The 27252-nt window shown below is 40.8% G+C and overlaps 1 protein-coding gene across 2 annotated transcripts in view; it reads right to left on the minus strand.

Moving 5' to 3' along the window:
* LOC110970730 (CLOCK-interacting pacemaker-like) overlaps positions 1–27252 on the minus strand; it is a 611892-nt gene that overhangs the window by 300081 nt on the left and 284559 nt on the right. The window lies entirely within an intron of this gene.

Consider the following 27252-nt stretch of genomic DNA (forward strand, 5'->3'; position numbering starts at 1 on the left):
ATGTCAGTGGCTTTTGCGTAGAAGGCTTGGTCAAAAACTACCACTATATGTGGCAGTTGCAGCATGTCCTAATCTTCAGACTTTGTGTCAGAATCTCCAGTCCATCCATTTACAGTTTGTCTGGAGGAACAATCCACGCAAGTTACCAACCAGAGCAGGTTGTTTTGCTTGAGCATCTCTCGGTACTTTCTCACATTCTAAGGCAACATGTGGCCTTGGGAAGGACCAGTGTGTTCTCCTCCACTGTAAACTGGAGTAAACACCTCTCCTGGTTCAGTAGTCATCTCTTGTCTTTTTGGATGACATTTGTGGGTGTGGGCTCAGGCATTGAGCCATACACCTTTGGTTGCACAATTATCCCATTTACCCTGTGTGATGTTCCAGCCCTAGATCATGTCTCTTCATTGCGATCAATGTTTTCCCATGCCACTGTTGTTGGAACATGAAGCTGGATGTTCGGTGGCAATGGAACAGTTTTAGATGAAGTGTTCAGTCAGTTTTTGCAAACACAAAGCAGTATCAATTAGTAATACAGTAAGGAAAAAAAAATATTAGACCACCCTTGTTTTCTTCAATTTCTTGTATATTTTAATGCCTGGTACCAGTAAAGTTACATTTGTTTGGACAATATAATGATAACAATAAAAATAGCTCACAAGAGTTTAATTTCAGAGCTGATATCAGACATTTTCCTCGATTTCTGATAATAACCCAAAATCCCTCAGTTCTTCCATCAGTAGCTATGGCATTGATGATTGCTTTACAGCCCATTCAGCCTATTCCTGTTGCACCAATTCTAATTAATCTGCTTTGTTTTAGGCCTTGTGATTCTCCATTTGCATTTGCTGATTTTTCACATGCTTTCAGTTGGATTTATATCTGGTGATTGAGCAGGCCCTGTGTGGGGCTGGTGATGGAAGGCACAATCTGGCCAATGAGCCTGTTCAGATTGGTGTACGTTGGTCTCTCAATGTCAAGGTTCTGCGGCAGATGTTCATAGATGGCCTCGTTGTCTACCATGAAGGCACAGTCAGAGTGCTCCAAGGTGGTGTGGGTGGTCAGGATGGAGTGTAAGGCTCCACTACTGCTGTGGAGACCTGGGGGGCTGGATAGACAGCAAATTCAAGTTTGACTTTTCCCATAATCAACAGAGAGTATCTCCATCAGAAGGGAGGTGAAACCAGAGCCGGTGCCTCCGCCGAAGGAGTGGAAGATGAGGAATCCCTGCAGACCAGTACACTGATCAGCCAGTTTGCGTGTCCTGTCCAAACAAGATCTATGATCTCCTTGCAAATGGTGTAGTGTTCCAATGTTCTGGTTCTCCATCCAGGCTTTTCCTGACCTTGCAGTGTGGTAAGGAGCATTGTCTTGTTAGAAAATCCAGTCATTGGAGACAGGAAAGAGTTTTCCAGCTGATGGAAGAAGACTGTTTTCAAGAGTAGCCCCAAACATGACCTAGTTCAGGGATGTCAAACTCATTCCACAAAGGGCCGGTGTGGCTGCAGGTTTTTGTTCCAACTAAGCAGCATCACACCAGACCTGACTCATTTAATCAACCGATCTCAGTCTCCAGACAGGTGATTGGTCAGACTGTGTGCTGTAGATATGTTGGAACTAAATGCTGCAGCCTAGAGCACACAGTCTGACCAATCACCTGTCTGGAGACTGAGATCGGTTGATTAAATGAGTCAGGTCTGGTGTGATGCTGCTTAGTTGGAACAAAAACCTGCAGCCACACCGGCCCTTTGTGGAATGAGTTTGACATCCCTGACCTAGTTCATTGGCCATGTTCCACCCAGACTGAAATAACCCCAGATGGTCACTGATCTACCCCCATGTTTTACTGTAGGGGCAGACAGTCTGGTTTGTAGCTTCTCCAGGCTTCATCCTAACCAGTAGGTTGGCTGGAATGTTTTTTCTTGGTGTAATGAATGGCTGTCTTGGAGATCTTCAGTTTTTTTCGCGACCTGTCTCTCACTCATGCCAATTTCCAGCAGTGCCAAGATGACTGCCGTTGTGGCTTCACATAATTCTTCTGTTTTAGGCGTTATATGAGAGCTGACAACTTCTGAGTTGTGCTGAATGTCAGCAGGAAAAAACTCTAGGCCTTTGCATGTGCAGTGCTGCTTATGACATGAAATGTCCCCTTATATACCCTGGAACACAATGAAGCTGAAGCATGTCAGATAGGACATAAAGTATGATGGAATCATCTGCATTTTTTGTCGTGTTCATGTATTCTTCAAGTAACATACCTTTATTGGTACCAGGCATTAAAATGAACAAGAAATTGAAGAAAACAAGGGTGGTCTGATCATTTGTTCCATGACTGTATATGTACAGCATAGACACTGTATAGATGGCACAATTGATGAATTTACTCATGACCTGTGATGGGGCCTTCTGTGTAAATAAGTAGCACCCATTAGGACCCAGTGTTGCATTTTTGAACCATTGAAAGAAATCCCTAAAAATCACATGTATTATACTTTTTTTAAAATAATTATTTGAGTTGTCTATCACTAAGCATCTTTAGGATGAAGAAAAAAATACCACAGGTCCAAATACTTGGAAAATTGTTGAAATTGTTTCTAAAGAGAGAGGTGGGGGGTCAGTGGAAGACATGTAGTTTGAACTTGGAATGTGGTACATCTTACAGTATTAATTTTTTCCTGCCAAAAATGTAGCGGTTTTGCAGTTCAGAGTTTGTGGTGCTGGGATATGTAGTGTTTTCTACATTCAGGAAGAAATAGGTACAGCTAGACAGCCTTAAAAAATGTTGCAGTTTTCCAACTGTGGGCCTCAGAGGGTTAAAGGAATTGTGCAAAACCACAGTTATGGCGAAAAATCACAAATAAGCGATAAAGCTGGCAGTGTGGAAAAGCTGTCCCATCTGTCCCAATGTACTTATATTATCCCAATGTACATTTTAGTACCACATAGGTTTGATCACCTGAGATGGTACCAGTATCTGTCTGGTTTATTTGTAATGTTAATTCCTAGGAAAGCACACAGTGTGCCCATGGTCATAGTAACAGCATATACTCAACCAGTTCATGCGTTAGGGAAAACAGCTGATTACAGGCGCATGAAAGCAATAAAAATATTAGAATTATGTACATTTTTTAAGTTTAGATAGCATCAAGTTCTGTTTTGAACACAAAGGGCCATTCCAAAATGTACTCCGGACCATTTCTGGAGATGTTCAAGACATTCTTCCCAAACTAAAGCAAGGGATAGGCTGGTAAATAGTAAGCCCTTTTGTTGTAATGGAACACAGTCTGCGAAAACTTGCGACTTGCATAAAATACATTAAGCTGCCACTTTGAGAGGTCTATCATACCAAATTGACATATGCATGGGTAGCACAATAAAATGGTATAGGTGGCAATTTGCCCCCCTGAGTGGTACCGACCAACCTATCTGGCTCATGGACTAGTAAGCAAAAATGCATCAAGAATATCAGCAAAATTTAATCAAAAAAAACTACAACTACTTATTCTGCAGAAATCTGTTTTACTGTACTACATAATGTTTTACACTTAATATTACTGCTGCATTACATATTTTTGCTGGTTATTTTCAATAGTTTATATGTCTTAAGAAGTAGAGCAATGTTCTCAGCACATAAACGGAATCAGTTGATCACAAAAATTCAGTTTGATCCATCTTGAAAAAAATGGTTTTCACTGGAAAGGAAGGGTAAAAAAAATGTAATGGAGTAAAAAGTACAATATTTTCCTTTGAGATGCAGAGAAGAAAAGGAATAAAGTATCAAAAAATGGAAAAACTTTAACAAGAAGTGGCTCAAAAATGTAAATTACTTGACTATGTACTTAGTTTTGTTCTACTACCGCTTAAAATACTAACTTAAATTCAGTGCATTTCATTAGTTTAAAAATTAGAAATACTAACCATAGCTCCCTGATTTAAAGTTATATAAAACTCAATGCAGCAATATCTATGCTAACGATTTTACATGAATCTGTAAAACAGAAGCAGCTTCTGACGTCCTGAAGTAGCATTTATGTAACGTTTCTTTGTTTAAAAGATGAAGAAAAATCTAAATCCTCCTTTACAGACAACAGATTTAGGTTATACTGTCCTCAACTTTAATCTGTGTTTAACATCTGCTTATTCTGAGAATTGAACCAGAAATACAGATACTTTTTTTTTTGCCTTTCTTCGGCTTTTTTTTTTTTAATTGATAAGCATAATGTATGCAGTCACAGGAGTGCCACATCAAAATATAAATAAATAAATAAATGTGGAAATATAAAGAGAAATAAATAAATGTGGAAATATAAATAGAAATAAATAAAGACCATGGTCGCTCCAGACTCTGTTTAGCACATCTGCTTCTGTGAATGATGAACCGTGCCTATATTCGACACAGTAATGAAGAGGTTTGGTCTTAATGTTCACTTGATGCCGATTTTGGTAACCAACCAGTATTTTGTTTGATTAGTCATCCAGCTTGCATGTTTGTTTTGGTTTGATATATCTTTGTTGACACAGCACCCAGTGATTCAGTTAATTCCACTGTTGGTTAATGAAACCTTGATTGGGCAAATACCTATAATATAATATAATTTATGATTATTTTTGTATGTTCATATTTATTTTTTTCTTTTTGTTGGTCTGCTGCTTATAATCATTTTTGACTTTTTTTTTTACATATATATATATGTGATGTTTCAATTTTTTTATACTCATTTATTTTATCATTTGTTTACTTTCTGTTTGATGTTTCTGCTAGCATCTAAACTATTTTACTTATTTATTTATTTTCATTTTAGTTCAATTTTGTATTTTTTTGGTGGAGTTACTTGTGTGTGGATTCATTAGTAAGAAATCGGTGCCGCACAATATGATTATTTATTAGCTTGCATTCCACAGGAGAGTATAGCTATGTTTGTTGCTGCTCTCCAAGCCTTAGACAGGCTTCATTTTTTTTTTTTTTTTTTTTTTGGGGGGGGGGGGGGGGGGTTCCGTGCGTCTCGTTTGAGGGGATGCTTATGCGATTTTTTGGAGGGTGTTTTCTATGTGTGTGTTGTTTTTTGTTTTTGTTTTGTTTTGTTTTTTTGTTTTGCAGTTGCCCAGTGGGATCCACTCATACTAAGCAATTGTAGTGTTTGGCTTTTTCAAGATCAGCAACATTATCTCCAGAAGGACAGGTAATTTGTTTTACTACCTTTAACTGCAAAGGGCTCAACAATCCTTTAAAGTGTAGTAAGGTATTGCATCATCTTCAACAAATGGGAGCTCAGGTAATTTTTTTGCAAGAGACACATCTCAAAAACATAGATTATGGAAAATTTAAAAAAAGCTGGTCACATTTATTATTCATCCTTTAATAGTAGGTCAAGAGGGGTGGCCATTCTTGTGCGAAAGTCAATTTTCTTTGTACACTTGCAGACTATCTCTGACTCCAATGGTAGATATATTATTGTCACTGGCACTATTCACAATATTCCTGTAGCTCTGGTTAATATTTATGCACCAAATTTTGATGATGAAGGATTTTTTAAACAGTTATTTGCAAGAATTCCTGATATGTCTTGTTACCGTTTAGTTTTGGGAGATGACTTTAATTGTTGGCTTGACCCTCAATTGGATCGGTCATCCAACAAATCGGCATCTTTAACTCGCTCAGCAAAAGTTGTTAACTCTTTTATGACAGAATTTGCAGTTTCGGATGCTTGGCGATTTTTGAATCCACAACAAAAGGTGTATTCCTTCTTCTCCCGCTCATCACACTTATACGCGTATTGATTATTTCTTACTTGACAATAGATTTTTGTATGCTCTGACAGATTGTAGGTATGAGGCTATAGTTCTTTCTGATCATGCCCCAGTTTCTGTGAATATTAAATTCGAATTACAATCTAATTGTCAGCCATTGTGGCGGTTAAACACTCGTCTTTTATCAAATGAAAACTTTGTTTCTTTCATAGAACAGCAAATTGACTTTTTTTTATCTAATAATAAGGGACCTGATGTTTCAGCATCACTGCTGTGGGAAACTTTAAAGGCTTACATTAGAGGGGAAATCATTTCTTATGTGAAGTATGAAAATAAAATTTAAAAAGAGAAACTTTTCGATTTGACATGTCGCATCTCACAACTAGATAGTTTGTATGCAATTTCTCCAAATCCAAATTTATACAAGGAACGCCTTGTATTACAGTCTGAGTTTGATATTTTAATGACACAACATACAGCGGAGTTATTGCTTCAGTCTGGTGCCCAGTTTTATGAGAATGGAGATAAAGCTGGCAAACTTCTGGCACATCAAATTCGACAAACGTTTGCATCCCGCCAAATTTCTCAAATTAAATTGCCACAGACCATTACTTGTGATCCAGTTGAAATTAACTTAGTATTTGAAAATTTTTACTCTTCTTTGTATTCTTCAGAGTGTACTCCGTCAATGTCTGATCTTGATAAGTTTTTTGCAAAATTGGATATTCCTTTAATTGATCAGGCGGTTGCCATTCATCTTGAGAGGCCTCTCACAGCATTGGAACTTACTGAGGCGGTTAAGTCCCTTCAAGGAGGCAAATGCCCAGGTCCAGATGGGTACCCTTGTGAGTTCTATAAAAAATTTTGGGATAAGATTTCACCATTACTTTTGGATGTATATAAGGAGTCCTTTTCACTTGGCCACTTGCCTCAGACACTTAATCAAGCTTTAATTAGTCTTCTAGCAAAGAAGGGCAAAGATCCACAACGCTGTTCTTCTTATCGTCCTATAAGTTTACTGAATGTTGATCTTAAATTGTTGTCCAAGGCAATAGTACTACGGTTAGAATCTGTTCTTCCATTTGTTCTCAGTCCCGACCAAACCGGTTTCATCCAAAACAGACACTCCTTCTTTAATATACGACGACTTTTTAATGTTGTATACAACTCTACCCCTGCAAATACCCAGGAAGCCCTAATATCTTTAGATGCTGAGAAGGCGTTTGATAGGGTGGAATGGCCATATTTATTTTATACAATTAGAAAATTTGGTTTTGGTGAAAAATTCCCCTCTTGAATTCAGTTGCTTTATTCAGACCCATATGCATCTATTAGGACTAATAATATACAGTCTTCATATTTTCGTCTTCATCGCGCCAGAGGAGCGGCCAGCCGGGTGGAATTCCGAGACGAGTGAAGCGGCGTCGTGAGCTGACACATGTAGGGGCAGCGGTTTCCTTAACCTCCGATGCGACCTGGTGCGTGTGACCGAGGGGACCTCACCGACCTGGATTGGAAGGCTGTCTGCATCCCCGACTGCACTTTAGCCCCTGCTCAAGGACGGTGCCATTTTTAGTTTGTTTTAAGTATTTTAACTCACATTGTGTATTTTTGGCCCATTTGTTTTTATTGAATTTTACTGGACTTTTAGGATAAACCTATTTTTTATTCATGGGCATTTTTAAATAGTTTTAATCACATTCTGTATTAAAGCTTAATAATTGCACCTCACTGTCTTGTCCTCCTTGGCAAATTCCAAGTGTGCTCCACCCGGTCATTACTCAAGGTTTGCAATATTTACTCTCCTGGTCATTTACTCATCTATTCCACAATTCAACCCTTCCAATAGCCCCCATCTTGCATTTTTTGCCACAATACTGCTTTTTTTTGTTTGTTGTTGTTTTGTTTTGTGTCTGTGTTCTCTGTATTGGCATTGCACTGTAGCTGAGCACTAATGTTTGTAATCATTATGTGCCACAAAATTTGAAAATAAAGTGGGGGAAAGTAAATAGAAATAAATAAATAAAAAGGAAAATTTTGTCTTTGCTTTTACCTTTTCTGTTTTTTCCTTTTATTTATTTATTTATTTCTCTTTATATTTCCACATTTATTTATTTACTTATTTATTTATTTCTCTTTATATTTCCACATTTATTTATTTATTTATTTATTTATTTCTCTTTATATTTCCTCAGTCCACCAAGAAAAATGCAAATCAGTTTACTCTGGGGATTCTGAACACAGAATTCTTGCCTGACGCCAGCTCCGAGCACGACTGAAGTGAAGCTATGTCACCTTTGAGCATCGACTTATTCTGCCACTGATAAGAAAAGAAGAATCCTGTGTTCAGAATCCCCGCCCAGAGCAAACTGATTTGCAGTTTTCTATTTCTTGGTGTCAGTCCACCAAGAAATAGAAAAATGCAAATCAGTTTGCTTTCACTTGGTGGACTGAGCTGTCAATCAAATGGCTCTAGGCGGGGCTTCCTGTCCAGGGTGGATAGTCGTTCCTGATCACAGGATTCCCGCTTGGAGCTAGCTTCTAGCCGACTAAACGGAAATGACATCCCATTGGCGCTAAGAGGAAGTGCAGACGACATGCGATTGCACGAACGTGACATTTTTAGCAGATCAAAATTCCTGGATTTCTCAATGCTTGGACTCTGTAGCACTTATGTGGAAGAAGTCAGTATCTGAGTTGCTCAGAGAAGCAGCTGACAGGCTGGATGAGCAATCACATCCAAACACCCCTTCGCCGAGACAGTCAGAATCAACGCTGGTACCAAGAGACCCTGTTGATGGTAAGTAGTTATTACTTTTTTTGTTGAGTTATAGTAAAACCAACCAGAATGTGCACATGCATGATGCTGAAGTCAGCTATTCAGCTTCCGATTCGGCAGTTCAGGGAATAGTCAAGGGGAACTTGAACTTGAAGGGACAGCACTGGACTGGTTTAAATCCTACTTTTCAGATAGGTTCCAGTTTGTGCATGTCAACAATGACTCTTCTGAGCATACTAAAGTTAATCATGGAGTTCCTCAGGGTTCTGTCTTAGGACCGATACTTTTCACATTATACATGCTTCCTTTAGGCAATATTATTAGGAAGCACTGTATTAACTTCCATTGTTATGCAGATGACACACAATTGTATTTATCTATGAAGCCAGATGAAACTGATCAGCTAGCTAGACTGCAAGATTGTCTTAAGGACATTAAAACCTGGATGACTTTTAACTTCCTACTGCTAAATTCAGACAAAACTGAAGTCATTGTATTTGGCCCCTAACATCTTAGAAACTCGCTTTCAAAGCAAATAGTTATTCTGGATGGCATCACATTGGCCTCCAGTACTACTGTGAGGAATCTTGGAGTTATTTTTGACCAGGACATGTCCTTTAACTCACACATAAAGCAAGTCTGTAGGACTTCCTTTTTTCACCTGCGTAATATTGTAAAAATCAGGAACATCCTGTCTCAGAGTGATACAGAAAAACTAGTTCATGCTTCTGTTACTTCCAGGCTTGACTATTGCAATTCCTTATTATTGGGTTGTCCAAATAGCTCTCTCAAACATCTACAGTTGATCCAAAACGCTGCTGCGAGAGTACTGACAGGAGTTAGCAAAAGAGATCGGTAGCACTTTATAACACGGCCCGTGTTTTACAGAGTAGTTTCCCGTCTCTTACAGTGCAGTTTCCTCAACTTGGAAGGTAACTGTCAGACATGTACATGTCATTTCGCGCAACCTGAGGAGTACTTACACTTGTGTCTGACAGTGTAAGTGCTGTTGTCTTACAGTGTAGTTTGACGTGCCTTAATGTGTAGTTTCCTCAACTGTGGGGGTAACTCTCATAAATGTAGCATGACATTGTGCGGACTCTTATGGGGTACTAACGCTGGTGTCTTATACTGTAGTTTGACGTGTTTTAATGCGTAGTTTCCTTAACTGTGGGTGTAACTCTCATAAATGTAGCTTGACATTGTGCGGACTCTTATGGGGTACTAATGCTGGTGTCTTACAGTGTAAGTCCTGGAGTCTTACACTGTAGTTTCCCGTGTTTTACCATGTACTTATCAAAACAGTGTCATTTTCCTGAACATATGCCTTTACTGTACAAACCTTGACGTGCCACTTCCTCTTAAGAATCACCATGGACCCCTACAGAGTGTGTAGACAAATGATAAACTGAAATACTGTAAGGTATTGATGAGTATATGTTTCACATAATAATGACAAGACATGCAGACATACAAAACATCTTTATTTAATATCTTTATTTTTCAGAGAGACCAATTCACCTTTTAAAGTTACCCAGCCCTTAAGATCACCCTTGTCTTTCCTTACTGTCTAACTATCCAGTACTTCCACTGCAACAACCCAGCACTTTACCTGCAACTACTGGTCAACAACTGGGAACCGGGCCGTCTTATAAAGTGAACACTTGTTGGCTTCACTTACTGTCTACCTACTGAGTACTTTACCTGTAACTACTGGTCAACAACTGGGATCCGGGCCGTCTTATAAAGTGAACACTTGTTGGCTTCACTTACTGTGCAACTATTGAGTACTTTGCCTGTAACTACTGGTCAACAACTGGGAACCGGGCCGTCTTATAAAGTGAACACTTGTTGGCTTCACTTACTGTGCTACTATTGAGTACTTTGCCTGTAACTACTGGTCAACAACTGGGAACCGGGCCATCTTATAAAGTGAACACTTGTTGGCTTCACTTACTTTTAAACTACGGAGTACTTTACCTGTAACTACTGGTCAACAACTGGGAACCGGGCCGTCTTATAAAGTGAACACTTGTTGGCTTCACTTACTGTGCAACTATTGAGTACTTTGCCTGTAACTACCCTCCCTACCTATGCAGGTACCGAGTACTTACACTCTAAGTACCCATGACCTGTCTGTAAGTACAAAGGGTTCTGTAACATTGTTTCCATTATTAAATAAATTTATTTTGAAAATAACCAATTCACAAACCAGAGCAAAATAATAAAAACATTATGCATTATTGATAACTCTTACTTATAAGAAAAAATATTCTATTTATTTAAACTAACTATAGGAAAGTACTACATAAGCTAAACCACTATATAAATAATATTCAACTACTATATACAAAAGTACTGCTAAATTTCACAAAAACGTAATTGTGCCCAATTCCCCAAAACAAAAATGCCACACAAACTCCACTAAAAATTAGAACTATAAACAATATTTGTTCATTCACATAGATAATCTACTTTTTAGACCTTTTCTTTTTTGCTTTCTGCTTCTTCTTCTTCTTCTTTTTTTTTCTTGGGCTTCTTCTTCTTCTTCCTTTCGTCCTCTGATGAGGAACTTATTGCCGACGATCAAGTTGAGACGTCTTTCGGTTTTGCTGTTGTCGGTAGAAAAACAATACATTTTAATTAATGTCATTAATGTATTACAGCTTGATCAATGACCACATCACATGTTTAAGGCTTACAAGTATGTGTAAGGCTGTCTGAGCTTTGTCCATTACTGTATTTTCAGTGGTCTGGCTGCTGGTTCCAGCTGGGAAAAAGAAAGAAAATGACAACAAATGTGACTGAATGAAATGTACCTACAGTGCTTCACCAAGCTTAAATTTAAACCTCATTTTGCGACATTTTGATTTTGCGACAACTGCGAATAAAAGTATTGGTACATGGGCGTAACCACCATCTCAGAAGTGAGGGGCACAAATTTTTCAGAGCGATTTACTTTTTCTTTTACTTTTTCTTACATTCAATTGCACTGTCCTTAGTGGCTAAAGAACCACATAATCCCTAACAGCCACAGTGCAATACCAGGGGACCAACTAGGCTAGTTCTTTAAACTATAAAGTATAAAACTTTAAACTATAAAATCTAAAGTTTTAGTGGCCAAACTCTAGTTGAGTTGACAACAATGTCCCTTGAACATCTACTGGACGAGTACCCAGAGGTGCCAAACACTGAACATGAAATGATCAGTACTGCCTGGTTTCTCCCTGCAATAGATATCTTATTTTCAGGAAGTTATAATCTCTCCTTACCTGTAAAGACCCTACATCCTTGTCCCTGCTGCTGGCCTCTGATCCATCTCCTCCCTGACTCTGCTCTTTCTGTTATGGCAATAAACATAAAAAAATGTGGTAAGAAAAATTCTGAAATAGCATTAGGAAGAGTAAAAATTGCAGTAGAATTTAACCTCAAAATCACTTTAACCCATAGATACATATTTTTTTCTCAGCCACTTATATTTTTTTTTCACCTCTGCAGACCCTGCATGGTCAACATTACTGCTGGCCGCTGCCTCTGGTCCATCTCCTGCCTGACTCTGCTCTTTGTTATGGAAATAATCATTAAAAAATCTGAAAATCAAAATTCTGAGATAGAATTTGAAAGAGAAGGAGTAAAAAATAGTTGTAAATTTAACCACTTTTATACCATAGATAGCCTATTCTTTTTTCTCCTCCCTGACTCTCCTCTTTTGGGACCAAAAGACTTAAATACATGGAGAGCAATTGTGAGCACATCTTCTGCCCAGAAATGAAAGAGGACTGGGTTTATTCCAAGAATAAACTAATTAGCGGTAATGTAACAGAGGCAACCACATTTGAATTATTGTTAACTAGCTTAACATATTGATATATTGCCACGTTTTACCTTGTCATCATTTAGCTAACAAGTCTAACATTGTTTGCATCCAACAAGGTCACACAACTTACACGGTTTGTTTGGAAAGAACTGTGTAAAATTTTTTGCTTCTTGCTAGCTCTGGCTGGTTTGCTAAACATTACTCCAGACACACGTTCAGCAATGCTCAGCACAGCAGCACGTCTCCTCTGGAACACCTGCGTTAGCATGCGCTCATGGTGCATTCAAAGACGGCTCTGGAAAACACGTTCCTGGATGCTAATAACGGGTTTAGCTGTTGTAACGGCTGAAAAAAGTGCGGGGGACAGAGGGGACAGACGTGGAAAGTGCGGGGGACATGTCCCACGCGTACCCCGCGTCCGTTACGCCCATGTATTGGTGTAATAAAGGATAACCTGCCGATGCGTCTATCAAAGCGCCATACAGGCCAATATTTCTTCTATTTGTCCAATGTCCACTTGCACGTGGTGGCCTCCTTATATTGGCTAGCGTTAGCATGCTGTTGCCCACGTACTTAAAATTACCACTGGAGGAAATATGTTCAAGCGACTCAGAACGCTGACTCCTGTGAACACACCTTTAGTATATTTACCATAAACAAACAACACTTACCTGAGACACAAAAAATGAAAACGGCTAAGGTGAAACGTTTTTAACACAATGGCATTGATATGCTGCTGCTGCTGCTTCTTCTTCTTCTTCTTCGCGGACTTTCACGTACACACTGGAACCAAACAGCCAATTCCTGGATCTTGAGCATGAACGTGACACAAGGGTAAGTGGAAATCATTCTGACTTCCGCGGGCCTGTATCCCACAAGTTTACTCTGTTTACGGAATCTCTCTTAAACCTAGCAACAGTACTTTTAAAGGTGTTTACAGATTAACCGAGAGACATTGTCCTACTTCCCGTTCCAAAGTGGACAAAGGATACATTTTATTTTTTGAGAAGTTCATCTACAGCTATGAAGGTTATTAGCTAACTAGCTTGAGATCTTCTACGATGTAAATGTGGCGCTCATAAAATAGTGTGACCACAGTTATGTAATAAAAATTTAGGATAATTACTAAGTTCATTATTTTGTTTAGTATGTACATGTATGTTGATAATAATTGGGTCTAAATTAATTGCTGTTGTACTACTAAAGCTGAAAGAATGGCACTTCTGTGTAGGCAGCAGTGAGGCGGAACCTTTGTTTGTTCTGGTTGCACCTGGGACCGATGTGAGGAGACACACCCCGTGCTCTCTTCAGAAGCAATCTGGAGAGAAACGCGGTGCAGTGAGACTTCATTGTTCCTGCTTTATTCACCTGATACAGGTTGGTAACTGTGAAAAATCTGTAACTGTCTACCTCATAAGGCCACACTTTATTAGGATGATTGTTTGTAAAGCGTTCAGTGGTGAAATGTCGTCGAAACAGTTACATATAAAGACAAAGAAAGTTAGTTGGTCTCGGCGGAGTTTTCTCCTGCTGATGTCATTGCGAGAGCCGCGAAAGTGGTCTGATATGTAGAAAAACAGTAGTAAAGTGTTCTGAAAGCTCCCGTACACTATAAATGTTTAGTATTTACATTGTTAATGAGATTACCATGATTTAAATGTATTTTGTACAACTTATTTAATGCTGTTTATAGTGAGCACTGATTATTCATGATGTGAAAAGGGTTGTTCTGTTAAAACATTTTGTGAAGTATGTTAACATAAGCATTTTCAAGTAAATACATTTCAGTAGCCTCTAATTATTACAGAGTAGAGTGTCTAGCTTCTCAAATTTGAAGTGACAGTATGTACTTATTTGAATGATGCTGAAAATAAGCAACATTATACTGTATACTGTAAAAATTAATGCACTTCAATGACTACAAGTGTTTACTGGACGAAGAAAGGTCACTGAGAGAGTGTTTGTGTCAGAATTGGTAACATGTTAGAGTGAAATTGCACTTTATGGAAAGTGTGAGAAAATGGAATGTAGTGATGGACTTTAGTGAACTGAGAACTCAGACAAATATAAAGAACTGAAATGTGAAGAACAGAAATGTGTTTATGAGCTTTGTTGATGATTTTGAGGTGTTAATAAAACACAGAAGCAATCTGGGGAGAAACGCGGTGCAGTGAGACTTAATTGTTCCTGCTTTATTCACCTGATGCAGGTTGCACACATATTTGTTGCTGTGGACTCACGCCTGAGACCCGTAACATAAACAATGCTAATGTTATGGTTCTAACGTGTGAAGTTGAGGGTAACGTTTAGCCTACTAAACGTTACCCTAGATTGCACAGTTTATCCACCTTCTTTCAGTAAGGATGAGTATTTTAATGTATGTTGTATTCTGTAATAAACAACATTAGCCAATGTTAGCAACAGTTAACACTATACAGGTAGTAGCTAGCCAAGACTCTCCCTTTTTGCCTGAATGAACAACCCTTATGGTTCTATATCACAGTCATTCTACAACACTTACCTTCCCACTATGGAAATACAGCCGCTCAATACTCTTCTGGAAATAGAGGGTGCGAATGGTCAAGCTGTCCCGTACCTTGGTTTTGTAAAGCTGAACGTCACTTTCCCTCCCTTGGCAGTTCCCTGGACATTGATACACTTGCTCTGGTGGTGCCTGATGTTCAATCTGCCCAACACCCAAGTGTGCTCGTTGGAATGAATACTCTAGAGCTGGCATATGAAAAGGCGGCTGCAGTCAATCAGTGTCCATTTTCTCCAACTCCAAGTGGATACAGGGCTGTACTTAAGATCCTCGAGCTGCGGAAGAAACTGTCAGAGGAAAACCACAATGGTGTTGTGAAGCTGTATTCAGATGAGCCACAGACCATCCCTGCTGGCCACACTGTTGCTATGGAGGGCATCGTTTTTTCCCGCTCTCTCAACACCGAGAAAGCAGTCATCCTCGAACACCCAACCTCAGTCTCACTGCCAGGTGGACTAACAGTACAGTCGAGTGTGGTTGATTTCCCCCATCGCCAGCCATGTCACCTGCCTGTGATCATCCAAAATCACTCTGACCACAATGTGACACTGCCAGCCAGAGCCATCATAGCTGAAATCAGTGCTATACACTCCATTCAGCCTCGAGAAGAGAGTGTGCAGAATATTCAGCCTTCTCGTCCTCCAACCACTGAATTCAAGTTCAATTTTGGCAATTCCCCTTTAACACCTGAATGGAAGAGTCGTATTATTGCAAAACTGAATTCCATTCCACAAGTCTTCGCCAAGCACAACCTTGATTTTGGAAGTGTCGTTGTTTCTCTCTCTGGTGTCCATGATGTGCAGGTGAAGGAGAAAATGTCCGTGACATTGACTTTCTTTAAAAGTATTTTATTAAAAGAAAGAGCAGCATCAGTACAGACAGAACCTGCCTGGAAGGAGCCGGCCAATTGAATCCTCCTTGCTTGACAATAGCCAGCGATCACTTTTATAGGTTTTAACATGTAAATGAGTACAACATATGGTTCTTTATTGTCTAACACATGGGAAACAAGTGAGGAGTATCCCCAAACAAACCCCCTGTGTCTACAACAGCTGAAGAATCCCTAAGTCAATGTTTTAGACAGAAGAACCCTCATAAAAACACCTCCAACAGGGCTCTGTAAACAGGAGAACACTTTCCCATGGCATGGGTTGAATATAATGCAGGTTCCATCTGTGGTCAGAGACACCAGAGCAAACACTACATCTCATATCAAATACGAGAACAAACAAAACAGATTCCATACTACTAACTTAATAAGTAATACATGTAACAGATCAGATACCACAGAAGGACAGACAAAGTGAGACACCAGATCAAACTCTCTGACCCCACACCTTTCAAACAACGTCCCAGACCCATCCACCCGCAAGATCTAAACGCGGTGAGAGAGCATCTGAAGGAGTTGATGGAATCAGGAGTCATCAGGGAGTCTGAATCACCTTTCACATCCCCAATTGTTGTCGTGCGAAAGAAGAATGGGAGTGTTCGCTTGTGCATTGATTATCGCAAGTTGAATCTGCAGACCATCAAAGACACTTACGCACTGCCAAAATTGGAGGACACATTTGCAGCGCTCACTGATTCGGAGTGGTTCTCTGTTCTCGACCTTAAATCTGGGTACTACCAGATCGAAATGGAGGAGGCAGATAAGAATAAGACGGCCTTCGTGTGTCCTTTGGGGTTCTATGAGTTCAACAGGATGCCCCAGGGGGTCACAAACGCGCCGAGTACCTTCCAGAGATTGATGGAAAAGTGCATGGGGGAGATGAATCTGAAGGAGGTGTTGGTTTTTATCGATGCTCTAATAATTTTCGCACCGACGCTTGAGCAACATAAGGAGAGACTAATGAAAGTTCTCAACCGCTTGAAAGAATATGGCTTGAAGCTATCAGTGGAAAAATGTGTTTTCTTCCAACCGTCCGTCAAATATCTTGGACATGTCGTATCAAAGGAAGGCGTTGAGACAGATCCTGATAAAATGGAGACCTTGAAGTCCTGGCCGGTTCCACAGAACCTGAAAGAACTCCGTTCCTTTCTTGGATTTGCGGGATATTACCGCAGGTTTGTGCAAGGCTACTCCCACATCGTCAAGCCTCTACACGACCTTAGCTCTGGATACCCACCTTCACAGAGGAAGTTCAAGTCTTCTATAAAACCAGAGCACTACCTGAATCCCAAGGAAGCATTTGGGGGTTGCTGGACTGTCGCATGCCAAAACGCCTTTACCTCCATTATTGAGAAACTCACCACAGCACCCATACTCGCCTTCGCAGATCCTCAAAAGCCATACCTTCTCCATACAGATGCTAGCTCCTCTGGACTCGGTGCTATCCTGTATCAGGAACAGCAAGGTCACAATCGTGTGATTGCATATGCAAACCATGGACTGTTGAAATGTGAATCAAAGTATCCGGCTCATAAGTTGGAGTTTCTGGCTCTGAAGTGGGCAGTCACTGCAAAATTCCAGGATTATCTATATGGAACCCACTTCACAGTAATCACCGATAGCAATCCTCTCACATATCTACTCACCTCAGCGAAGCTGGATGCTACTAGCTACCAGTGGTTGGCTGCACTGTCCACGTTCTCATTCAAAATCACATATCGCTCAGGCAAACAAAATTTGGATACAGACGCTCTCTCACGAAGACCTCATGGAGACCTCACCAACGATCTCATGTCTCAGAAGGAGTGGGAAAGAATCCAAACCTTTGCTCACCAACATTTGGCTGACCCCACTGCCGACACAATCGATGGGCACATTATTGAGGCAATTTGTGACCGCCAACTTGTGTATAGCTCAACTGAACAGACACCTACCTCCGCTCTGGTCCAGTCCCTTTCCATTGGCACAGGAGGTTTGCCCGACAGTTTCGTCAATGATGTCCAGTTCACAACTTCTGTCCTTGCACAAATGACAAGCACTGAACTTGCTGAGAAGCAGCGTGAAGATCAGACTCTGAAACACATAATATCTCTGTTGGAGACTGGGGAGACACCACCCCCAACACTGAGAGAAGAACTTCCCGAACTGCCTCTTGTCAAGTAAGATGCAGATGTTGAGGTCGCAGAGAGGACTCAGGCTCATTATGGCAGGTAACAAAGGTTTTGAAGTAGACAAATAAAGATCTTAAGAAGAAACATTATAAGTTAACCATATGATTATGCTTGCTGACATATATATACATTTTTGAAGTGTTGATTTGATTAAAGTGATGATTCAGATGATTTATTATGTTCAGATTGAGAAGAATGATTTAAGAAGTGATTCTGTGTGAAGTAATCCTTGTTTAGGCTCTGTGTGTGCGTACAGGCCTCATAGGCTTGTGTGTCCAGGCCTTAAGAAAGCAGGAGTGCAGTAAACAATAATCACCATGACTCAGCAGCCACAATGACATTGCAGCCTCCTCGGAAAAAAGGGGAAGTTTGGGAAAAACCCAAAAGGGTGGGCTGAAATGTGTGTGTGTTATACAGAATGTGGACACTGTGTATTTGCTGTAACAACATGACTTCTGTATTACTGCTGTATGTGATGACAAGTTGATAGCATAAGTTAGACGGTGTCAGAGGGCGTACCTAGCCAGTTTTGTGTGTCCGGAGAGAGTATAAGAATGGGAGAGCAGAGACATTATAGGGGAGATGTTCGCCGGAGCTGCTAAGAAGAGCTGCAAAGGGAACTAGGCCGGAGTTCTGAAGAATCTTCACCTTCCTCTTTTGCCCAAGAGACGGGAAGATGACGCGGGACTTAGGCTCCAGAGATCGCCGAGGACATCGTTGGAAGCAAAGTCTTTTTCTGACTTTGTTCAACAAGCGAAGACCACACTCTGCCAAACGGAGAGTCCTAAGAGGTTCTGCAGTTATCCAGAAGAAACCAATAGAGGGGAGAACCGGCTACACCCGAAGAGGCAAAGGAGGCAACAGCACCGGGCTGTTCCCCTCCCCGGGGCTGGGAGACCCAGTGACCCACTACAGCCTGAACAGACGAGGGTTTTCCACCACCACCATACCACAGAGAAGACAGCTGGGGCGTAAGCACTAACGTTCCAGCCGATTCCAGAGATAACTGCCAGACCACGATTGGCTTACAGGACTCCTCCGCTCCCCCCTGCCGAGGGATAAGATCCTTTTGTCCACAAAGAAGACATCGTACCGAGTCCTCTGGACAACTGAGGACTTTTCCCAGACGCAAGTCAAGACCGAGTGATACGGTAGTGGCCACGCTGTTCGCTCTCTCTCCTAAATTCAATAATTAGAGAAGATTGTCAGGTACGCTCAATTTAGTTACTTTAGTATAATTTATAATCAGAAATAATTAAATTGTTTAATCATGAATTGATGCTGTGCCCTTGCTAAACTTGCTTAATAAAACGCTTTATTGCATTTAAAGAGAAGCCTAATGAAATTATTATAAACCACTGTAAATCTGCATAGTGGTAAAAAGTTAAGTTGATTGTGTGCATTCAATCCAATGGTTCTTAAAGGTTACTTAGTCCAAAGTGAGAGTGTTTAAACATTACCCCTGAGGTTAGTTCTTTCCAAACCTCTAAAACGAACCCAGGACTAGCACCAAGTGCATGCAAGTCCTTAGAGAGAAGCTGACCGATAACGAATGTGAATGATAGATCAAATCTACTACTTAGAAAGGCTGCTTGGTGGGATAGCATTTATCAGATAAGAGGGGTGAGACATTCGGATGCAAGGCAGTTAGAACCTGGGCGAGTGTCTCTCGATTCCAGCTTAATTTATTCTGCTGAAACCTGTTAGGTGGAATACTAATAGGCAGATAGAATCTAACCCTTTAAACGGAGAGCTGGACCAAATTTAACCTGAGGCAAGGGTTAAAAAAGGCTAGACTGGCGAACACTCTCCTACTCAGAGAACAACAATGCCTGGAGCTCCAAAATGGCATTCTCGTGAGGAGACAGCAAGTGGGGGACAAATGCTGCGACCAGTTTGTTTTGCCTAATGAGTTCAGAGCTGAAGTTCTCACAGATCTGCATGACAGAATGGGGCATCTGGGCATTGATCGTACACTTGACCTTGTTCGAAGTCGATTTTACTGGCCAAAGATGACAAGCGACGTATACAATAAAATCAGAACGTGTTAGAGATCTGTCTTGCGCAAGTCGGTACCAGAGCGAGCAGCACCACTCGAGAACATCCGTACATCCAGACCCCTCGAACTTGTCTGTATGGACTTTCTATCGTTGGAGCCGGACAGAAGTAGGACTAAAGACATTCTTGTAATCACGGACCATTTTACGAAATATGCCGTTGCTGTCCCCACTCCAAACCAAAAGCCCAAGACTGTCGCCAAATCTCTATGGGACAACTTCTTCACACACTACGGGCTGCCCGAAAAACTTCATAGCGACCAAGGTCCAGACTTTGAGTCTAGAATGATCAAAGAACTTTGTAAAATGGCTGGAATTGAGAAGGTCAGGACAACTCCTTACCACCCCAGAGGAAACCCGGTCGAACGGTTTAACAGGACACTCTTGGACATGTTGGGGACCTTGACCTCTGAAGAGAAAACTCGTTGAAAGGAGTTTGTGAAGCCTTTGGTCCACGCGTACAACCGTACAAGAAATGATGTTACCGGTTACAGTCCATATGAACTCATGTTTGGCCGCCAACCTCGCCTTCCAATCGACTTGGTTTTTGGTCTGCCAGTCGATGATAGTCAGCCCAGTCACTCTGAATATGTCAAGAACCTGAAGTCAAATTTGGAAAAGAGTTATAATATTGCTATGGAGAATGCCAAGAAAGTCATGGAGAAGAACAAGGTGAGATTTGACAAACGTGTAACTCCATCGGAATTGGATGTCGGAGATAGGGTTCTTGTGAAAAATGTGAGGCTGAGAGGAAAACATAAACTTGCTGATAAATGGGAGACTGATGTTTATGTGGTGGTGAAAAGAGCGGGAAAACTTCCTGTCTATACAGTTCGTCCCAAAAAGAAAGCCAGGCCTCTACGTACCTTACACCGAGACCTCCTCCTGCCCTGTGGGTTTTTACCTGTTGCTACAGCAAAGTCAATTTCTCCCGAGAAAATGGAATCTGAGGAAGTGGAGGTTAGATTGCCCACTGAGACAGAAGAAAACAATGAATTAAATGATGACAAAACAGCTGAGCCTTATATGTCTGCATCCTCTACTGAGACATCAAGTGAGACAGATCATGTGGCCAGCCCTGAATCAGAACCCGAAACTGTGAGAATGTCCACCAGGACCAGAAGACCGCCAGAGTGGTTACACTATGAAAAGCTGGGTCAACCCATTTTAAAAAGTATCCAATCATTGTTGCAAAATCTGGTGACAGCATTCACTCAAGCTCCAGAGGAGGAAGGTCTAAAATCTGATGTTGTCAATCCACATGTTGTCCAAAGTTAACCGTTGCCATGTTCGAGGACGCACATGGAGTAAGGGGGGGAACCTGTAACTCCAGATAAAAAAAAAGAATCCATAGTGCTGTCAATGTTCATTCATGGACAACCCAATTTGCTATCTAGGGTGTTCATTCATGAACAATTTGACGTATGTCAGCTGACTACGTAGTCAGCTGACATTAGCCGCTTCTGATTGGCTGTTGCTCCGCCGCGGCATTGCTAAGCACTCCTGTGCGGAAATGCACAGAATGTCGGCTCCTGCTGTGGCTGGTGGCATCGCGTGCAGCATCTAATGAAGACAAACGCAACTTTCAAGCCAATCTGAACACTTAAGATCAATCTAAAGCACCGTGCTTGTTTGATGACACGCCCGGACTCCCGCTCTAAGACAGCGTGTTTTACAAACACACTCGCTCTAAGGTCAGGTTTTTCTGTGTACCCCACAACCTGGATCCCAAAGACTCCAAAATGAACTGAATCTTCTTTAATGAAGTGGCGAGCTGGTAGGATTGCTTTTTTCCCCCTCTGAACTGTCAATGGATTATGGACAGAAGGTTTTTTTCCTTCCTAACTAAAAACTGAACTGAACTGATCAAAAACTGAACTGATCAAAAAACTGAACTAATCAAACTCAAGGAAAAAACTCAAAAGACTTTGAAACTTGAAAAAAAAAGGTAAAAACCAAGCTCTGGGTTAACCAGCAAAAAGCTGTGATTTTCTCTTTCTGTTTTTGTCTTATTGAATTGTCATATTATTTGTCTACATTGTTTGTTTGTCCTATATATCCTCAATAACACCATTTTATTTAAAGTTATTTATTTGTGGGGTTTTTCTTTCACACCATTTTGGCTCCATAAAGAACTGGATCTTCTGCACGTATAGCTCAAACTTCATATAGGTTACATAATAGTAGCAAAGGATTATGGGTAATCCTCAGAGCAACGGAGGATTTATGAAGAGGTAACATGTCTGTAAATGTCTGTGGGCAAAACAATGCTAACTACGTTCATAACTATGTAGAAGTTTAGCTGGCTTTAATTGGTTACTTATTGTGTGTCCAAGAATCATTTCGCCATATGTTTTTGAAGTTGACTGTATGTTTTGATGTATTTTATCATTGTAAAAAAATACTACTGCATAGCTAGCTACCGCTAACACGATGCCGTCTTTCTGGACAGAGCACATGCTGTCGCCCACGAGATGATGACTTACTAAACTCCATGTCCTTTGTTATAAATGCAGAAAGGGAATAAACCTGCTGTTGCCACCAGCCTGACCATTTCAGGGATTGTCATTTTAGAAAGAAGACATCTCACATAGGTTACATATATATAATAATTTTCTGATATATATCTTTTTAAATATATATGCATGAATTATATTGATAGGCTATATATGATTTATATAATAATTTTCTCTGATATATTGATTATATTAATACTCCAGATATGATTTATATATATTATGTTTTCTGATATATTGATTATATTGATACTCCATATATGATTTATTTATATATTATAATTTTCTGATATATTGATTATATTGATACTCCTTAAATGATTTATATATGTAGTATCATTTTCTCTGATATATAACTTTTATAAATATATGTGAATTATGTTGATACTCCATCTATGATTTATATATATTCCTTTTCTCTGATATATAACTTCTATCTATTGTTTAATATAGAAATATGTGTTCATTAGTCAGTATTTTGTTTATATATGTATATATAGCGTAATCATATATTGTCTCTTCAAATTATTAAAATAATTGACTTTACTGCTATTATCTGCTTCTCTAACATATATTAGTGTGTGTGTTTACAGTGTTTGCAAAATACCTGTCTATAGTCGAGCTTAATATCAGAATATTCTATTACTGTTAATCCCGCTATGAATATGAAAATACGGCAAACCATTTGTCCTGTATCATAGATACATGTATGACGTTTGCAGCAAATAAAAAATAAAAAAAGCGTGAAAATCAGTTTAATAGTTAGTTATAGTAATAGTTAAGTAATACTATATAGTATAGTAGTATAGTATAGTAATAGTTAAGCTGGATTAAATGCGCTGTCAAACAGCGCTGAGTGGAGCGGGTGACCAGTCCAAGATGGCGGCCCCACCGCTCGTCAGCCCCAATAGGCAGTAACATATGTCTATGTTTAACACCACCAGCGAGTTCACTCTTTTGGAACATATATATATATATATATATATATATATATATATATATATATATGATGGAAAGTGACATGGATGCTACAGTTTACAAGCAGCTACAAACTTTTCTCCTTAATGGAGTGCTTCCTCCGACAGAAGCAGATCGCCGTAGAGTGAGTGCCCAGTTTCACTACTAAAGGTTCCTACTACTAGCTTAACCCTATAATTCTTGAATCATTAAGTAATTGACGTGTCATCAAACAAGCACGGTGCTTTAGATTGATCTTAAGTGTTCAGATTGGCTTGAAAGTTGCGTTTGTCTTCATTAGATGCTGCACGCGATGCCACCAGCCACAGCAGGAGCCGACATTCTGTGCATTTCCGCACAGGAGTGCTTAGCAATGCCGCGGCGGAGCAACAGCCAATCAGAAGCGGCTAATGTCAGCTGACTACGTAGTCAGCTGACATACGTCAAATTGTTCATGAATGAACACCCTAGATAGCAAATTGGGTTGTCCATGAATGAACATTGACAGCACTTTGGATTTTTTTTATCTGGAGTTACAATTACACATGCAGGGAATTCTTTCTGACAGCAGGCGGTGTAGTTGTCCCATTTAGCTGGATTTAACCTGAATTTTTTAACTATGTTACATACACCCCCCTTAAATCCTGCTAAATTGGGGCACAATACACAAAAAAAACACAAAAAATATACAATTCACAAAACTTCAGTTGTGTAGTAATAAGAGCAAAACTCAGTTCAAGTCAGTTATAAACTTTCCACTTGGGAACAAATCGACAAGGGATTGGCCAATTCCCTCACCAACAAAGACACAAAAGATGCCATGTACATCTCTTATTTTGTAAACATTGCTCTATAACAGATGTGACCTTGGCAACCCTCAGGTAAGTACTAGTACGAAAAATCAAAACAGCTCTCAAAATATACAGCACTCTATCCAGAAAACATGTTCCTCACAAAAGAAAACAAGGAGTCGACTGTTGACACAGAGTCATCAACAACCTGTTCATTCATTTCACAAATGAGTCGAGCTGGGGGTTTAACATGTCTACTCAACCTAGTGCAAACTGGAGGCAGCTGTGCACTAACTACATGGTCCAGTGTGAATGCATCTAGCTGTGTGACAGCTGCATGTTCTGGAACTTGTTGAGCTTTATCTGTTGGGGCCGGGAAGAGTGCAGTCTGGGATTCAACACATTCAGCAGGGGACTCAGGGGAAGTAAGCTGTGCAACCGGTACTGAAGAATCAGGGGTATTCAAAACCTCAGTTACAGTGTGTAGGGCTACAGCCGTTTCAGTCTCTGAGGGTGAGGCATTCTCATCTAGAACAGGAGAACAGTCATGTTGGCTTGCTGTAGTGTCCACATCACTTGCATCATCCATTTGTAGGAGCCAGTTAAGTGTCCTTGTCTCACTGTCCTGTATGTCAGCAGGAATCACTGGGTCACATCGTGAACTTCCAGCAACTGAACAACAGCTTGACTCCAAGATGCCATCATCCCCCAGTGGGAGAAAACTCACAGGGAGCAGGAGGTTTCTGTGAACGACTTTCTCTGTTGATGTCACAAGGTACACATTGATTGCAGGCTTCACTGATGTCACTTCATAGACTATAGAGTCCCATTTGTCTGCAAGTTTTTTCTTCCCTTTCACACCACGATTTGCAAGCAAGACTCTGTCACCAACAGTGAGGGGAGATCCTTTTGCTCTGCGGTCATAGTTCTTTGCCTGACGCGCCTGTTCTGTACGACTGTTCTGTTGGGCGATGCATGCAGCTTCAGACAGGTCACGCTTCAGACGAGAGACAAACTCATGGTGGTCGACTACAGCATCCTTGGGAAGGACATGCTGGAATACAACATCAACAGGTAAGCATGGAATCCTCCCAAATATGAGAAAGAATGGAGCGAACCCTGTTGTCTCGTGCTCAGTACAGTTGTAACAGAATGTCAGCATTCTGAGCATTTGTGGCCACCTGGCTTTGGAGTGAGGGGGTAGGGCCCTTATGTTGCCGAGAGTCCTGTTGTATCGCTCGACGACTTCATTCCCCATAGGATGATATGGGATGGTATGCGATTTCTGGATGCCAGCCATATCCAGGAGCTCTTAGACAGTGGGCTATGCATGACTGGACAAATGGTTCTCTACTCAGTGCATCAGCAACCACATTCTTTGTGCCTGGGACATAGTTCAGGTCAAAACTGTACGCTGCGACCTTTGAAACCCATCTCTGTTCAAATGCGTCCAGCTTAGGTTTAGTCAGGATGTATGTCAATGGATTATTATCTGTTCAGACTGTGAAAGACCACCCTTTGAGCCAAGGGCTGAACTTATCACACACTGCCCATTTAAGAGCAAGAAACTCCAGCTGGTGTGCTGGATAATTCAGCTGAGAGTGTGAAAGGGTCTTGCTAGCAAATGCCACAGGCTTGGCAAACGTTCCATCAGGGGGCAGCTGTGACAGAACAGCCCCTAAACCATCAAAGGAGGCATCTACTGCAAGGATGAATGGTGCACTAAAATCTGGATGGGCTAAGGTGACACTGTGTAGAAGCTCATTTTTTAGAGTCCTGAATGCTTTTCTGCACTCATCAGTCCAATCAGTTGGAGAGAGCCTAACACAACCTTTTTTAAATTTTGGTTTGTGGCCTCGTCCTCTATTTGGTGGCATTGGTGGTTCAGCCACGAGGTTGAACAGTGGCTTAGCTTTGGCAGAGCATGCTTCAATGAAGTGATAGTAGTACAGAACCATTCCTAAGAAAGATCTGATTTTCTTAGCACATGGCGTTTTCCCATCAGGCCCCATCAGGTCAGCTTCCTGCACATCGTTAATTGTCTGCACTTTGCCTGGATCTGTCTTAACACCATCTTCACATATGATGTGTCCCAGAAACTGGACAGACCGGCAGAGAAAATGACATTTCTTGGGTGAAAGCTTCAGGTTGTTTGCAGCAAGACGGGAGAAGACCATCTGTAGACACTGAAGTGCAATCTGTTCAGATGGAGCAAAAAACCATAAGGTCATCCAAGTAACATAGCAGACTTGTGAAGTTCTCATCACCAAAAATGGACATCATCATGCGCATAAAGGTGGCAGGACTGTTTGTTAGGCCCTGGGGCATTCTGTTATATTCATGGAGACCAAATGGGGAGGAGAATGCTGTGTATTTCTTGTCGTCTTCATGCAGTCTGACATCGTAAAATCCTGATGTGAGGTCCATCGTAGAGAAGAACACATTGCCACCGAGTGCAGTGAGGGCGTCAGTCTGATGAGGCAATGGGTGTGCATCTTTCACCGTTCTCGCGTTCAATCACCTGAAGTCATTGCAAAGGCGGAGATCACCATTTGGCTTGACAACCAAGACAAGGGCCGATGAATACTCACTCTGAGATTTGCGAATTATTCCTAATTCCTCCATCTCATTCAGAGCAGTTCGAAGCTTGTCATAATGGCATGGTGGAACCCGTCTGTATGGAAGTCTGAAGGCTTGTCATCCACCAGTCGAATTCTGTGGACAAAATCTGTTGCTTCTCCACAATCCAGCTTATCTCTCGAAAAGATGGACTCATATTGCTCAATGATCCGCAGCAGTTTATCCTTCCACTCGAGGGAGACCTCACAGGAAGAGAGGTCCAAATCTCGCAGGCCCATGTCACCCAAGACGCGTGCTATCTCCTCCTCTGATCTCGGTGCAGGAGATGAGCTCTGTGTATATTGGGCACTGGATTGGACGCAGGCTGGCTCAGGTAAATCCTGCACAGAAAGACAGGGGGACACATCT

This window comes from Acanthochromis polyacanthus, chromosome 17, assembly GCF_021347895.1.
Source record: "Acanthochromis polyacanthus isolate Apoly-LR-REF ecotype Palm Island chromosome 17, KAUST_Apoly_ChrSc, whole genome shotgun sequence".
Taxonomy (NCBI): Eukaryota; Metazoa; Chordata; class Actinopteri; family Pomacentridae; genus Acanthochromis; species Acanthochromis polyacanthus.